The 19,050-nt window shown below is 32.7% G+C and overlaps 2 non-coding genes and 1 pseudogene across 2 annotated transcripts; all 3 read right to left on the minus strand.

Moving 5' to 3' along the window:
- Nucleotides 1-9,745: 9,745 nt before the first annotated feature.
- On the minus strand, nucleotides 9,746-13,736 carry LOC144955572 (28S ribosomal RNA). Its single transcript, XR_013641723.1, has one exon. It is a non-coding gene; the product is annotated as a 28S ribosomal RNA (ribosomal RNA).
- Nucleotides 13,737-14,479: 743 nt separating this feature from the next.
- On the minus strand, nucleotides 14,480-14,635 carry LOC144955570 (5.8S ribosomal RNA; annotated as a pseudogene).
- A 966-nt stretch (nucleotides 14,636-15,601) lies between these two features.
- Nucleotides 15,602-17,377, minus strand: LOC144955571 (18S ribosomal RNA). Its single transcript, XR_013641722.1, has one exon. It is a non-coding gene; the product is annotated as an 18S ribosomal RNA (ribosomal RNA).
- Between the last annotated feature and the right edge of the window lie 1,673 nt (nucleotides 17,378-19,050).

Raw genomic sequence — 19,050 nt, forward strand, 5'->3', positions numbered from 1 at the left:
ATATGTTTGCTAGACAAAATTCCTTTCTATCTAACTTTTATGCTGCAGCAGCATCGCTCTAACAGCAGTAGCCTCGTAGCCATCAACGAAACTTCATCATATCAAATCAAATCAAAATATTCTGAATGAATATGGTTCCAACAATCCATCCCACTCCACCATTCCATATTTAAATTTATCAATAAATATCAAATCAATATTCACTAATGAATTTTTTGGTTTCCATAATTTTTCTCTGGTCATTACTAATAAATTGACCAGATATGTATGATGAAGAAATTATGATTTGTTAATAGCTGCATAATTATAATTAGTATCAAAAATTATATAGCAAACTATCAACAAACAAACTTATTTCAATACAAACCAAACCAAACCAAACCAAACCAAACCAAACCAAACCAAATCATTCACAATTCTCACACACAAACACAACACGACAATTCCAAAATAATATTTTTTGATCAAGAAAATATTTTTTATTAATTGTTCGGTTGAAATCCAAAATTATCATGAAAATGACTAAAATTCGTTCTCACTCTCAAAAATTGAGAAAATATGAATAAATTCATATTTTTGACCTTGACAAGTAGTGGAGCTTGACTGAGCAAGCAACGCGAACTAGGTCTCGAGCGAGTATACCCCCCCAAAGGGCGAAAATAAACCAATTTTTTAACAAATTTCCTTAATAAGGACTTGTGTAGGAATATTTCAAAAAAACTCGTATATTTATGAAAAAAATCTGTCGATACACCCACCTAATTTACGTCGCAGCAAATCGTTCAATTTTTTACATTTTATTAATTTATAAAATACTAAAACTCAATTTTTTACATTATTTTCTACATTAATCTTTATCATTTTTTAAACTACATAATACCATTGTTAATTTATAACTGAAAACATTAATTTTTAATTTTGATTTATTTTTACTAACTTATTTTTCAATATCTATGTTTAATAATATTTTTTAATTATCAAGATTATATTTATTTATTAATTTCTAATAATTCCATGTTTTAATATTTTATATAATCTTAATACTCAATTTAATATTAATATTTGAATTTATACCACGGGTATAAATGAACTCTATTATTGTTTTTCAAATTCAATAGCATGAACATATGTGATTGAATTAGAATAAAATTACATTTGTAGATGAATTTAGTTTAATCATATAATGATGAACGTAAAATCACCTTATATGTTTACTAATTTTAGAAAGCCAGTTTTTTTTTAATAATTATAAACGTTATATGTGCTTATAAGAAAATTACACAATCTGTTCTATTTTTATTATATTGATTCCGAGTTTTTAAAACAGTTTTGAGATATTACTTCATTTAGTGCGAATAATATTATAGTATTCAATTAGCAAGTTTTAATATGCACCGATTTAATAATTTAAACATGCTAAATATAATTTCTCTTATCCAAAAATTAATTAAATTAAAGTTACTTTCATAGTCATAGTATTAACTTATTCTTATTCTTATTCTTATTCTTATTCTTATTCTTATTCTCATTCTTATTCATATTATTTGTATTAGTAGTAGTAGTAGTAGTAGTAGTATTAGTATTAGATGTAGTTGTAGTTGTAGTATAGAACATTGTTTAGCCATATTTATTTCTTTATTATTGTCGATTAAGACTTTCAATATTAAAATTTTAGATAATTTAATGTTTTTAAATTAAAAACAACGATTCAATACATGATGAAAACAAAAAGTATTCTTTTTAAAAATCTAATATTAACAAGATTTTAAATTATTAATTAATTAACTGTACAAACACGGTTTAATATAAAAAGAAAAAAACTCCTTCTATTCATTACCAATTGATTTGTATAATTTCAGATTTGGTTATTCACTTATTGTTAAACAGTATTTAAAAATCAAACTATAAGTTACATTTCGTTACTAAACATAGTAGTAATTAAGCAATTATTAATCTACTAATGCAAGCAACAATCAAATAAGCAAGCGATCGAGCTATCGAGCGAGCGACAATAGAAACCATAAGGATATCTATAGCAAACTAGACGACGACTACATACATTAATCAATTAACTAATTTGAATTTATATTATAAAAAACATGAAACTAATTATGTCATTAATGTATCTTTACCTTTATTATAACTAATTTTAAAATTTTTATCACAAAAATAATAAAAATATATTGTATGTATTCAATAATGGAAACACAACATCATGTTTGTTACTATATAACTTGATGAATTTACAGTTATTTAATCTTTTTATCTACTATTTTTAACAACTTATGTTAGCTCTATGATTTTATAATAACAAAATTAAATTATATGAAATTTAACTATAATTTTTTAGCTATTAACATATTAAATTATAATAATTCACAATTAATGTGTTGAATGTAATGTGACGTATGTAATTATAAGGTTTTCATGAAAATAGTTCTTATCTATTCTTAAATAATATTACAATAGGCATGATTTAGCGTTTTAATTTATATATTCTTTATGTATTATAAGATAATTGAAGGAGAAACAATAATTTATAGTATTTACAAATGCACTAATAATTTACTTGAAATTATTGTTAATATTATATTATATTACTTATTTTATTTTATTTTATTTTATTTTATTTTATTTTATTTTATTTTATTTTATTTTATTTTATTTTATTTTATTTTATTTTATTTTATTTTATTTTAAATTAAGATATTAATTTTCAATATTTTTAGCAATATTTAAAATTAATTTATATTGCAAAAAAAGGTCATATTTAATAATTAATCAAATTTCAAAAATTATAGATTACTTCAATTGATTAGTAAAATATTAGTAAGATATAATTTAATATAAAATCAAATTAATAATTAAAGTAATAGAAACAAAGACCATTCGATGGTTATCAAGTTATTAGAAACCAGTCTTAATTACTAAACACATGGTCGTTCTTACGATTTTTGAGTATACGGTTGTTAATTTTAGAAAACGATTAAAGATAAATTCGATGAAATAAAGAAATTATACTTAGAATAGCATCCTAATGTAATAAAATTAATTTTTATAAAACTTATATAATAAATATTTAGAAGCTAATCAAAAAACCAATTTTATATATAAAAAACTGTACATATTTCCAATCGCTTCTCGTCAAATCCTGTCTTATATTACATTTACTAATCATTTAAATTATATTAACAGTACTATGATTAATAAATAAACAAACATATAATCAAGAAAATATAGCTACCTCAATTACTTTAATTATAAAATAAAATTAATACATTTTGATGTTTTTATAATCTTTATTTTCATTCAAATAGTATCATTATAGTTTTTACTAAAAGATACTACTCTGTACGGTTATATGTGTGTTTTATAAATTACTATATAATCAATATTAACATTATGATATATATATATATATATAAATACAAACAATAATTATTAAAATATATTAATACTTTTTAATTATCGTCTACTTGTTAGTCGATCGTAGATCAGTCGTTGATGCTCTACTTATACTTACAAATTCATATTAATATATTAACTATTTGGATAAGATATTCATTACTATTAATAATTTTTTTAAATAAATAATCGTACATATTAAATATTTTATAATAAATTATATATAAAAATGACAAAATATTAAGTTATCAACACTTTTTGAAAACACGTTTCATCTATCCATTTACAATCACTCGTTGATTCAACTGTTTTGTTCGATACTCTTTAATAATGTTGTATCAATTATTTATTAAATACTATATGATTAATATACACACTTCTTGATGTATATATAAGAATTCGAACAGTAATGAATATAATAAATTTATACTTTCCAATTACTGTCTACTAGTTAGTCAATGGTCGGTCGGACGGTCGGGCGTGCTCTACTTATACCTACTTCTTTATATTAGGAGCTTCGTTTTGAATTTCATAACAAAAAATAGCATTTTGTATTTAATAGGCGTAACTATTAAATATTTTATAATAAATTATATATAAAAATGACAAAATATTAAGTTATCAACACTTTTTGAAAACACGTTTCATCTATCCATTTACAATCACTCGTTGATTCAACTGTTTTGTTCGATACTCTTTAATAATGTTGTATCAATTATTTATTAAATACTATATGATTAATATACACACTTCTTGATGTATATATAAGAATTCGAACAGTAATGAATATAATAAATTTATACTTTCCAATTACTGTCTACTAGTTAGTCAATGGTCGGTCGGACGGTCGGGCGTGCTCTACTTATACCTACTTCTTTATATTAGGAGCTTCGTTTTGAATTTCATAACAAAAAATAGCATTTTGTATTTAATAGGCGTAACTATTAAATATTTTATAATAAATTATATATAAAAATGACAAAATATTAAGTTATCAACACTTTTTGAAAACACGTTTCATCTATCCATTTACAATCACTCGTTGATTCAACTGTTTTGTTCGATACTCTTTAATAATGTTGTATCAATTATTTATTAAATACTATATGATTAATATACACACTTCTTGATGTATATATAAGAATTCGAACAGTAATGAATATAATAAATTTATACTTTCCAATTATTGTCTACTAGTTAGTCAATGGTCGGTCGGACGGTCGGGCGTGCTCTACTTATACCTACTTCTTTATATTAGGAGCTTCGTTTTGAATTTCATAACAAAAAATAGCATTTTGTATTTAATAGGCGTAACTATTAAATATTTTATAATAAATTATATATAAAAATGACTAAATATTAAGTTATCAACACTTTTTGAAAACACGTTTCATCTATCCATTTACAATCACTCGTTGATTCAACTGTTTTGTTCGATACTCTTTAATAATGTTGTATCAATTAATTATTAAATACTATATGATTAATATACACACTTCTTGATGTATATATAAGAATTCGAACAGTAATGAATATAATAAATTTATACTTTCCAATTATTGTCTACTAGTTAGTCAATGGTCGGTCGGACGGTCGGGCGTGCTCTACTTATACCTACTTCTTTATATTAGGAGCTTCGTTTTGAATTTCATAACAAAAAATAGCATTTTGTATTTAATAGGCGTAACTATTAAATATTTTATAATAAATTATATATAAAAATGACTAAATATTAAGTTATCAACATTATTTGAAAACACGTTTCATGTATCCATTAACAATCACTCGTAGATTCTACTGTATTGTTCGATACTCTTATATACTGTTGTATCATTAATTTATTCAATACTACATGATTAATATACACACTACTTGATGTATATATAAGAATTCGAACAATAGTAATATAATCTATTTATACTTTTCAATTATTGTCTACTAGTTCGTCAATGGTCGTTTGGTCGGTCGGTCGGTCGATTCGTCGGGCATGCTCTACTTATACTTACTTCTTAATATTAAGAGCTTCGTTATGATTTAATTAACATAAAATAGCATTTTGTATTTAATAGGCGTAACTATTAAATATTTTATAATAAATTATATATAATAATGACAAAATATTAAGTTATCAACACTTTTTGAAAACACGTTTCATCTATCCATTTACAATCACTCGTTGATTCAACTGTTTTGTTCGATACTCTTTAATAATGTTGTATCAATTATTTATTAAATACTATATGATTAATATACACACTTCTTGATGTATATATAAGAATTCGAACAGTAATGAATATAATAAATTTATACTTTCCAATTATTGTCTACTAGTTAGTCAATGGTCGGTCGGACGGTCGGGCGTGCTCTACTTATACCTACTTCTTTATATTAGGAGCTTCGTTTTGAATTTCATAACAAAAAATAGCATTTTGTATTTAATAGGCGTAACTATTAAATATTTTATAATAAATTATATATAAAAATGACTAAATATTAAGTTATCAACATTATTTGAAAACACGTTTCATGTATCCATTAACAATCACTCGTAGATTCTACTGTATTGTTCGATACTCTTATATACTGTTGTATCATTAATTTATTCAATACTACATGATTAATATACACACTACTTGATGTATATATAAGAATTCGAACAATAGTAATATAATCTATTTATACTTTTCAATTATTGTCTACTAGTTCGTCAATGGTCGTTTGGTCGGTCGGTCGGTCGATTCGTCGGGCATGCTCTACTTATACTTACTTCTTAATATTAAGAGCTTCGTTATGATTTAATTAACATAAAATAGCATTTTGTATTTAATAGGCGTAACTATTAAATATTTTATAATAAATTATATATAATAATGACAAAATATTAAGTTATCAACACTTTTTGAAAACACGTTTCATCTATCCATTTACAATCACTCGTTGATTCAACTGTTTTGTTCGATACTCTTTAATAATGTTGTATCAATTAATTATTAAATACTATATGATTAATATACACACTTCTTGATGTATATATAAGAATTCGAACAGTAATGAATATAATAAATTTATACTTTCCAATTATTGTCTACTAGTTAGTCAATGGTCGGTCGGACGGTCGGGCGTGCTCTACTTATACCTACTTCTTTATATTAGGAGCTTCGTTTTGAATTTCATAACAAAAAATAGCATTTTGTATTTAATAGGCGTAACTATTAAATATTTTATAATAAATTATATATAAAAATGACTAAATATTAAGTTATCAACATTATTTGAAAACACGTTTCATGTATCCATTAACAATCACTCGTAGATTCTACTGTATTGTTCGATACTCTTATATACTGTTGTATCATTAATTTATTCAATACTACATGATTAATATACACACTACTTGATGTATATATAAGAATTCGAACAATAGTAATATAATTTATTTATACTTTTCAATTATTGTCTACTAGTTCGTCAATGGTCGTTTGGTCGGTCGGTCGGTCGATTCGTCGGGCATGCTCTACTTATACTTACTTCTTAATATTAAGAGCTTCGTTATGATTTTCATTACAAAAAATAGCATTTTGTATTTAATAGGCGTAACTATTAAATATTTTATAATAAATTATATATAAAAATGACTAAATATTAAGTTATCAACATTATTTGAAAACACGTTTCATGTATCCATTAACAATCACTCGTAGATTCTACTGTATTGTTCGATACTCTTATATACTGTTGTATCATTAATTTATTCAATACTATATGATTATTATACACACTTTTTAATGTATATTTTAAAATACATACTTTAATAATTCAAATAAATTAATAATTCGAAATTTTATCTACTTGTAGTCAAACGTTTATCGTTAGGTCGGTCGGTTCACTCTTAATAATTACGTGTTTATATATATTTATTTTGCAGTTTACTAATTAATATTCATTCTTTAATAAGTAATTACATATTTAATAATTGATACTATTTTATATTAAAAAATTATATATTTTAAACTACTAACTATTTATTTTATTATATTATCTCATATTATACTGTTCTATTCTATTCTATTCTTTTTTATTCTATTCTTTTCTATTCTATTCTATTCTATTCTATTTTATTCCATTCTATTCTATTCTATTCTATTCTATTCTATTCTATTCTATTCTATTCTATTCTATTCTATTCTATTATATTATATTATATTATATTATATTATATTCTATTCTATTCTATTTTAATTTAATTGATTTGTTTATACTAGTCACAAATAATTGAATAAAATTAAATAAAATAAAATGATTTACTTCAAGTAACTGAAACAATTACTATTGGAGGGTTATCTAGCATGATTCTAAACCTGTATCAAAATTAAACACATGGTTATTGCTACGACATTTTATATGGAGTAATTAATTCGAGTTAATAATTACAAATAACTTGATAGAAATTTAGAAATTGCACTGAGAATAACATCCATTATTTATTGAAAAACGTTTTATTAATTTAAGATAACTACTATTATAGAATCTCTTAAATAAATAATAATTATATATACCAAACTATACATTTTTAACAACACATCGCATCGTATCCCATCCCATCCCATCCGATCCCTTAGCATTTTATACTATTATTTCCTAATCATATCACACCAGATATTCTGTATAATAATTAACAAATGAACCAATGTGTTATCAAGCAAATTATACCACCTTACAAAATTAAAAAATGACTATAAATTCAGGTTTTCAGAACTTTTTAATAAACGTATTTTTATTACCATACTATCATTACAGTTTTTACTGTACTGTTCTGTTCTGTAATGTGATGTTGTATAAATGATTAATTAATTTAAATTGAATTAATGTATACTTGTCAACGTATATATTTCAAAATAAGAATTAATATAATAAATAAATTAAAACTTTTGATTGATTATAAACAAGTAAGTCGATCGTCGGTCGGTCAGTCCAATTTCTTGCTATGCTTACATGTTCTATCAATAATGTTTACAGCTTTGTTTTAATTTAATTTAATTTAATTTAATTTAATTTATTTATTTTATTTTATTTTATTTTATTTTATTTTATTTTATTTTATTTTATTTTATTTTATTTTATTTTATTTTATTTTATTTTATTTTATTTTATTTTATTTATTTAATTTAATTTAATTTAATTTAATATAATTTATTTTATTTTATTTATTTAATTATTTATTATATAAATATATAATTTAATAACAAAATTAAAACACGTTTATTACGTTTGAGTGGGTGTATCTTTGGAATTTTTCTGCAAAAAGTAGCTGTTTTTCCAGACCTTGCCTACACAAAGTCTGAATAAGGAAATTTTATAAAAAACTCGTTTATTTTGCCCCTTTGGGGGATAGACGTTTCGTTCGATCGTTCATCCCGTACCTTACGTTAGTCGGTTATTCATGATTTTACAGATTGAATTTAGAAGAAATTCTGAAATTCTGAAATTCTGAAATTCTGTAGAATTTTGATGTTTCATTGAAAATGATTTGTATTTTCAAACTCAAATAATTTCATGAGTGAAATAAATAAAATTAAAATTAAAATTAAAATTAAAATTAAAATTAAATAATAATTAATAATAATATAATGATGCAAAAATATAAAGTTTGATCGCAAACTTTACTTATCTATTGCATTTATTGAACTGAATTTTCTTGAATTTTCTTGAATTTTCTTGAATTTTCTTGAATTTTCTTGAATTTTCTTGAATTCTATTGAATTAATAAACAAGTAAAACTCACTCTCATGTATTGCTTCTTCAATACACTTAACCTCACGTTTCAAAATAGTACTATTGATTTGGTCTCGGCATTGCTCAACTCTACTCTACTCTACCCCTCATTATTTACAGGAGAAGAAGGAGAAAAAGTTGTACCCTCAACCCAGATGATCGTAATATTTGTAAGTTAAGTGCGCGCTGCGCGCGCTAAACCAGCCACCCGGGTGGGCGTGAAATACACCCACTTGTATAGAAAATTCGAATGCAAGCACACAGATGCCTTAGTGCAAACGAGTCTCTTAGAAGAATTATAATAGAAATTCTGTAGGCAAGCAAGCAAGCAAGTTTGCAAGGTAGCCAGCTTTCCAGCTAGTAAACCAGCAAACGTTGAGACATACGGACAAACAGACAGACAGACAAAGACTCGGACGATCATTTATTAATGACGCTACAACAAGCCATGCCATTCGACTAGTAAGCCAGTCAGTCGTACGCTCTTGCTACCACAAAGCTTATTACACTTTAATCTATTCCAATCCAATCTAATCTAAGACTTGTGCAATACCTCTCGGTACAATGAGTAATAGTCACACCCACTAGGAAGCCTCAGACCCTCGTGTTGAAATAACACTCAGCATCTTACAGCACCTCGGGCACGAACTACTAGTCGTATTCAAGCCGATATAGTCACACTTGACGCAATACTCGCTACTATTGACCATACGAGATAATCAATCAGATACCAACATATATATATAATGATGGTATGTGTTTTTCGAGTAATCCTACCCTTGCGGGCAGTATCTCTCCTTAGCGCTAAAGTATGACACCGGTCGATCAAGATCAGGTTCAAACTTTAGAGGCAGCCAGTTTTCCCCATGCCGGACTTAGCTGAGCCCCGCTAACTTTCAGATAAAGGCGGAACCCGGGGTCCGAACTGGCTGTTCCTCTCGTACTAAACCAGATTACTCTCACGATCTCGGTTCGGTAGGGTAAAACTAACCTGTCTCACGACGGTCTAAACCCAGCTCACGTTCCCTGTTGGTGGGTGAACAATCCAACACATTGAGAAGACTGCTTCTCAATGATAGGAAGAGCCGACATCGAAGGATCAAAAAGCAGCGTCGCTCTGGACGCTTGGCTGCCACAAGCCAGTTATCCCTGTGGTAACTTTTCCGACACCTCTACCTTGAAACATTCAATGGTAAAGGATCGATGGGCCACGCGTTAACGGTTCAAATTCCCAATTGAAAACCGTAATCAAACCAGCTTTTACCCATAAATTCTACTCGTGGTTTCCGTCCACGATGAGCTGGTCTTTGGTCGTCTGCGTTGCCCTTTCGCAGTCGTACCGCCCCAGTCAAACTCCCCATCTAAATCGTTCACCGGCACAGGAGGAGGGCTCAGCTTATCTAAGCTACTCTTCTCTTTTTTATTCAAGTCAAACAACTAGAAGCATGTCCCTCTCGTTAACAAAAAATTAAATGAAACAACACAACGTTAGTTGCATTGTGACACGACCTGCACAACCGGCTGAGTTGGAACACAACGTGAGTGGTGGTATTTCACTGTCGGACGCCGAGCCTTTGCAGGCCCAACATTCTCCCACCTATTCTACACCCCACGTGCGCTCCAACAGAATCAGACTAGAGTCAAGCTCAACAGGGTCTTCTTTCCCCGCCGAATAAACCAAGCCCGTTCCCTTGGCTGTGGTTTCGCTCGATCGTCGATAGGGACAGTGGGAATCTCGTTGATCCATTCATGCGCGTCACTAATTAGATGACGAGGCATTTGGCTACCTTAAGAGAGTCATAGTTACTCCCGCCGTTTACCGGAGCTTTGATACATGTCGGTACGTTGACATTCACAGCACTGGGCAGGAATCACATTGCGTAAACACCGTTTCCGGCCTTCGCAATGCTACGTTTTAATTATACAGTCGGATTCCCTCTCTTAGTGCCAGTTCTAAGGTGGTTGATCTATGTCACCCGTTACAAACTTCACAATGTTGCCAAAGGGGCCCATCTTTGCAGATGAACAACAACTTTAACAGCATAAATTAATTCCAGCTGCCAAACTACTACTACCCACACATTTTAAAACACTTGATACTCGAACAACAACAACAACTACAACAACACAACTAATCCAACTTCAAACACTAACACCACTATAAAATGGAGCTAGTAGCTTGTTGTCGAAGAAGATGAAGAAGAAGAAGTAGAAGCCACTCTTGCTCAAAACATCAGTTACTCTAAGACGGAATAGGTTCGCTCAACAGCCCGGGCAACCCAACCCTTAGAGCCAATCCTTCTTCCGAAGGTACGGATCAATTTTGCCGACTTCCCTTATCAACGTTATTCGAACGTTCCAGAGGCTGTGAACCTCGGAGACCTGATGCGGATACCGGTACGGTCATGCCAGGGAATAACACTCCCTGGGGTTTTCAAGGGCCGATAGGCAGACGCAAAGACGATGTAATAAATACACCGCTCTTCCGAACAAAGGACCATATCTCCAAATAACTTGATTCCATGGTCAATAATTCGTTATGAAGAAAAGATAACTCTTCCTTTGGCTACCTCCGGCGGCCCCCAGTTCATACGCGTTACCGCTAATCAATGGCAATGAAAACTCAACCATCCAACCACCACCAACTACAACTAGTCGTTAGACAAGAAGAGGACGATGACTAGTAGGAAGAACATCAAAACCACTGAATTCCCTTGACATGGTCCAGGAATATTAACCTGGTTCCCTTTCGCAGCAGACAATTCTAGTAAAAACTGTCATTTGTTCCCGTTAGGGAGCCGCTTAGGACCGACTAACCCATGTCTCAATGCGATTGACATGGAACCCGTCTCCACTTCGGACTTCGAGGTTCTCACTCGAATAGTTGCTACTACCACCAAGATCAGCTCCAACGACCGCTCCAGATCAACTCACGGTGATCCTTCTCAGCGACCGTTGTGCCCCCCTACCCGTCAAATCAAGACTAAATTTGACGGCCGAGTATCGGTCGAAAAATTAAGCGCCATCCATTTTCAGGACCGGTCAATTTGGCAGGTGAGTTGATACACACTCCTTAGCGGATGCCGACTTCCATGGCCACCGTCCTGCTGTCAACATTGACCGACGCCTTTAATGGTGTCACGTATATCTCAGTCAGGCACCTTAACTCGACTCTCGGTTTATCCCGGATCGCCAGTTCTGCTTACCAAAAATGGCCCACTGGAGTCTCGCACACATTCTCACAAACGCTCTAATTCCAGTAGCATTTGTTTCTCACCACTTCGAAGTTTGAGAGTAGGCCGAGGATGATAACTCCCCGAAACCTCCAATCATTCTCCCTACATGATGAAACTGTTAGGAAACTCCGCGATCCTGAGGGATATTTCGGAGGGAACCAGCTACTAGATGGTTCGATTGGTCTTTCGCCCCTATACCCGGGTCTCACGATCGATTTGCACGTCAGAATCGCTACGGGCTTCCACCAGAGTTTCCCCTGGCTTCACCCTGCCCAGGTATAGCTCACCATCTTTCGGGTCCTTACCGCTACGCTCGAGCTCATCGGATAAACAACGATGGCCGGTGCTGCACCTATCATTCTTTCTTATAACAATATGATTGCAATAAAATAATAATAATTGAAAGAAGGGTTGGCACCTATCGCTTTCGCTTCGCCTCAAGGTTTTTCACCCTTCGACTTGCGTAGCAGTAGGTCTCCTTGGTCCGTGTTTCAAGACGGGACGGAAGGAACCATCTCGCACAGGATCTGGAAGTACACCATTGGTAGAGCTCACTAGCACGCCAAAATTCTGACAAACAAACAAATTTGCCTGTTTATCAAAACATGACATGACCAATTTACCGTAGCAATGTAACCATTTATTGACATCGTAACAGAGTCTAACAAAACTAGTCACGCCTGGTCGTACCCCTTGATTACTATTATTATAATAATTATCTGCATACGCAACGATTTCAGCAACTTCAAAAACGAAAATGTAGCCTGTTAAGAAAACATATCCATTCTCAGTTGCTAAAATCACTACGTAGCCCTGCACGCAGCAGCTCTTCAAACGACATGCTCCTTTTTTACAAAGAACACTATGTTGATACAAGCTGGTAACGAGGTTACACTTCCGCCTTTTCCTCCGGTTGGTTTCAAGCACTTTTAACTCTCTTTTCAGAGTACTATTTCACCTTTCCCTTACGGTACTTTTATGCTATCGGTCTCGTGCCCATATTTAGCCTTGGGTGATGTTCACCACCCACTTCAGACTGCATTCTCAAGCAGTCCTACTCCTAAGGAGATAATCTTTACAAAATGCCAAAAGCTACGGGGCTCTCACCCTCACTGGCGTACTATTCCAAGCAACTTCGCCTTCAGCACAATGTTAGAAAATCTCCCTTAACGCCACAACTCGCTACCCAAGTTAATGATGTAGAGATTCAGCGTGGGCTAATCCCTGTTCACTCGCCGCTACTAGGGGAATCACGGTTGTTTTCTTTTCCTCCGCTTAGTAATATGCTTAAGTTCAGCGGGTAGTCTTGCTAACCCGTGGTCACATTATATAAACTCCAATTCATACAGTACAGTGGTTGGTTATGGTGGTTTGGTTATGGAGGTTGGTTTTTGGTTCAACAATACACAACCTGAAAAACAACAACCAACTACACAAACACACACACACACACACACACAACTACAATTACCTTTACTCTTTTTCTATTGAATAGAAAAAGAATAAATAAGATTCTTGTTCTTAGGTTTTATGTAATACTAATGCCAATGCTAATGCTGACAAAACAAAAACACTAGTACACTAGTAGTCTATAAATCACAAGACCTCGAACAAACTACAATTTTTTGACTCAAGCTAGCTCTTTACAAACAAGATGAAATAGCACGCTTTTAAATTGTCGTTAATCTCGGTTTAGTTTAGAATGAATGTGCGGCGGAGGCATTATCATCTATTCAATCTATTACTCACTACTACATGACGACAACGACAATTTGATTGAACTGCAACAAACACGATAATAAAATTTTTATCGTTATCAAATAACAATAATATCATCCATATCATACATCGTCGTGTCATGTTGCGCAAATTTATTATGCAATAAGAGGATAGAAATGAAATCAATAACGACTATGCCACACCACAATACTCAAGTGAAGGTCCTGCTAAGACCAATCACCAACCTACTAAATAGTACAATATTATTATGATATTTATTATATTACATTACATTATTAAACATAATTAATAATACATTATAGTATTTATATTTAGTACAATATTAGTGACACACGGGTCAACATACCAAAGACTTGTTAAAGTTTATGGTATTTTGCGTTCAAAGTATCAATGATTAGCTCAGCAGTGCGGTTAGCCAAATATCTCGCGACTAGCTGCGTTCTTCATCGATGCACGAGCCAAGGTATCCACCACCGGAGGTTATTTATTATAAACAACATTAAAACAATCGTCGCATCACCCAAAGGTTACTACGATTAAAATTACATACGATAGAAGTAGACTATGACTATATCACTACCTGAAGCACTGCTCCAAGCTGTTTAACTACAAGTACATGCAGCATACAAACGACATGTACACTACATACACACTCTTCCCTCCCAACCTTCCATTACCATCATACATTATAGTTGATATTTATTAATATTACACAACAATGTTAATAAAATAAATGACTCAACTTTCCACCACAATGGAACCGAATGGAATGGAATGGAATGGAATGGAATTGAATGGTTGTTTAGGTTTTGCTTAAACAGATTGATTAGTTTGACATTACAATGCAGCAGCAACTCGAGGAACATGAAATAATCATCTACTTACACTATCTTTATTCTTGCACACATTGTTGGGTTATTTACATCTCGAATGCACAAAACGTCTGCAAACTCGTGTATTAGTCAAATACAACAAGATTATAGCGTTGAACATATGAGAAACTTGTAAATACATTTTTACATCCAACAACCATGAAGAATACCAACAACTTAGCAAGATACCAAGCTGATGATATATAGCAAACCAACCGACAATGACAATAGCCGACTGACTTGACTTATTTATATCAATCATCTTGGAAGCAAGCAAGCTTTGATGCTACAAGATTACGAAGTAGCATCTGCGGCAGTAGTAGCATCGGGATTGATTTTTTACGCTTTATTGCAGCAGCAGTTACTACTACTACTAGCTACTACATATCATTCACTACCAGAGTGGAAAGCAATGATAATGAAATGAGGAGCAGCAGCAGCAGCAGCAACAGCAGCAACAGCAACAGCAGTTGCTCAACTACGCATCGAACCTATTCCTTTGCTCTAACTACACTACATCAGTACAACCAACAACGACAACAAAACGTTGTGTATTGTTACGACGTTACGATAATATTGTGATCCTTCCGCAGGTTCACCTACGGAAACCTTGTTACGACTTTTACTTCCTCTAAATGACCAAGCTTAAACAAGTTTGCAATTAATACACTAGGTTAGTAGAGCAAAAATCACTCCCAAGTTCTCGCTAACTCATTCAATCGGTAGTAGCGACGGGCGGTGTGTACAAAGGGCAGAGACATAGTCGGCGCTGGATGATGACCAGCGCCTACTAGAAATTCCTCGTTCATGAACCATAATTACAAGGCTCAATCCCCGTCACGAAGGCGGTTCATAAGGTTACTCGAGGATATCTCCCTAAGTACTCTTTGCCACCATCAGTGTAGCCCGCGTGCGGCCCCGGACATCTAAGGGCATCACAGACCTGTTATTGCCGTGCTTCCTCCGCCTCAAGGCGTCGGTCCCTTCGAATTGATCCCCTAATGACTAATTAGGTTCACTAAACGAAAGCTACGGTCTCGTTCGTTATCGGAATTAACCAGACAAATCGCTCCACCAACTAAGAACGGCCATGCACCACCTTTCATCGTATCATGAAAGATCTCTCAGTCTGTCATTCCTATCGATGTCCGGACCGGGTAAGTTTACCCGCGTTGAGTCAAATTAAGCCGCAGGCTCCACTCCTGGTGGTGCCCTTCCGTCAATTCCTTTAAGTTTCAGACTTGCGACCGTACTCCCCCCAGAACCCAAGTACTATGGGTTTCCCTGGGAGGTCAATAAGTACGGTAGTAGCTGACTGGCCCCGACAGTCGGCATAGTTTACAGTTGGAACTACAACGGTATCTGATCGTTTTTGCTCCTCCAACTTTCGTTCTTTATCAATGAAAACATTCTTGGCAAATGCTTTCGCTTTTGTTCGACCTCGGCCGGTCTTAGAATTTCACCTCTCGCGGCCGAGTTCGGATGCCCCCAAATGTCTCTTTTGACCTGGACCTTATTCGTTTCCGACCAAACGATTAGGCCACAATCGTTCATTCCATGCTCAAATGTTCAGGCGTTAAGCCTGCTTTGAACAAATCACTTTGTTCAAGGTACATCTACAAACAAATTAGCACCTACAATAAAGTAGATGCTAAGAGCTTGTGTGTAACCACAACACTATTCACCTAGATGTTTTTTTCCAGGCTCACAGTGTTGTGAAACAATCCGACTACGAGCTTTTTAACTGCAACAAATCTCGTATATGCTATTGGAGCTGGAATTACCGCGGCTGCTGGCACCAGACTTGCCCTCCAATAGTTACTCACGAATGGACCTAGATTTCGTCCATTCCGGTCTCATACTCAAAAGAGTACGACCCGATATTACTCGTCACTACCTCCCCAAGTCGGGAGTGGGTAATTTGCGCGCCTGCTGCCTTCCTTGGATGTGGTAGCTATGTCTCATGCTCCCTCTCCGGAATCGAACCCTGATTCCCCGTCACCCGTTGCAACCTTGTTAGGCAAATATCCTAACAACAAGTTGATAGGGCACGAATTTGTTTGACGCGTCGTCGGCACAAGGCCATACGATCAGCAATAGTCATCTAGAATCACCTTTCACCATAATGGCGATCGGATATCTAATAAATGCATCCAAACAATCGTAAAACTGATGGACATAGTGCATGTATTAGCTCTAGATTTTCCACGGTTATCCAGTGGTGACTATCAAACAAACTAGAGGTGATATAATGAGCCATCCGCAGTTTCACTGTACCAAGAGTATGAACTCAGGCATGCATGGCTTAATCTTTAAGACGAGCATATCACAGCTGGCAGGATCAACCAGATTACTACTAGTTAACATTAGTATTTTATCTAGCGATTTTGAATTGATCTGAACTTAACTTAACTTAACTTAACTTAACTAAACTAGCCATGTAATGTTGCTGGATGGCTCGCTGCTTGCCTGCATCCCTACTACACCATGATGGATGTCTGGTCTGTCTGGCTAGCAGCTTACCACCAGTTTCATTTCATTTTAATTTAGTTAAGTTCAGTTCAGTTCAGTTCAATTCAGTTCAGTTCAGTTCAGGTTGTTAACCTTTTTTCCTTTCACTTTTGATTATTGCCTGTCTCCACCGATCACCCAACAACAATTCCTTTCCTTTCCTTTCCTTTCCTTTCCTAAACTTGACTACTTGATCTCATATTCCCATTTTCTATTCAAAAGTATATCATTCTTTATATATAATTATTACACAAGAGAGCTAGCCAATGAATTTACACAACGTAGTTGTTAATGATACGCATAGCATTCAGCGCTACATACCATCATCATCATCATTATCATGTATACTCACAGCTATCAACTATTAATGTAACATTATATAGATCAAAAAAACGATGAACAAATCTTTTTTTGAACAAACGACATTTTTGATATAAATAATAGGTTATTATGAAGTGTACTGGTAGGTCAAGATTCGTATGGAATAGAACGGAACCGAACGGAACGGAATGGAATGGAATGGATTAGACTAGATAGTCTGTTGGATGACCTTGAATGGAACGTACGTACGGCATGAAAGGCCACTGTTGTTATCATTAACAATACTACCACTACAAAACGAATTATGTTTACATTCACAATCACTCGTTCAATTCGTTCGTTCGTTCGTTCGTTCGTTCGTTCGTTCGTTCGAACGAAGACTACCATTACACAAACAAACAGACAAACACAAACAAGCACAACAAAAACACTTGTAACTATTCCACTAATACAACAGCAATACTATGTATAATAATATTACTATTCGTAATAATTGAACTGTTAGTCGTATAAGTTGATGCTTAAACGCCATGTATACCGTCGTCGTGTATAGTATGTACCTCGAACAAGTTTTGTGAATATACACAAACATTTACGTAATGTAGCAACAGTTTGCTGACCATGACAAAACATAGAGCTCGAAATTAATAATTAGGACACGAACAACCACCAATTAACCAACAATAGCAAAGCAACAACAATTCCTCCTTTCCATATTAGTCGTTAATGACTAACTACAAATTGAAAAGTACAAATCGTGCTACTTCGTTGCTGATTCTGCTGTCTGTTCGTAGTCTGCTATATTATTTTTGTCATTTTATTAAGGCCGGCTTTTATCGATAAATGTAACAACAGGTTATTTTTTTTTACTCTGAGATAACAAAAACAGACTATTGCTAGATGACAAGTCAAGCAATGAACATCAACGACATTGGTACTAAATGATAATATAATAATATTAATATCAATATCAATAAAACTTTGATTGTCATTTTCAAATTTATTAATATACATAACATTAATACATACTTCTATCATCATAGTCTCAGTAGTAGTACCTTGTAGTCACAGCATATTAGTAAGGACTATTTGCCTTTTTAATATGTACATGCAACTTTATCGTTATATTAGTTTTTATCGTGTTTGCAACAACGACAGGCTTTGAGTCATTAACATAATCAGTAACTTAGTCG

Source organism: Lampetra fluviatilis, unplaced genomic scaffold (assembly GCF_964198595.1).
Source record: "Lampetra fluviatilis unplaced genomic scaffold, kcLamFluv1.1 SCAFFOLD_1147, whole genome shotgun sequence".
Taxonomy (NCBI): domain Eukaryota; kingdom Metazoa; phylum Chordata; class Hyperoartia; order Petromyzontiformes; family Petromyzontidae; genus Lampetra; species Lampetra fluviatilis.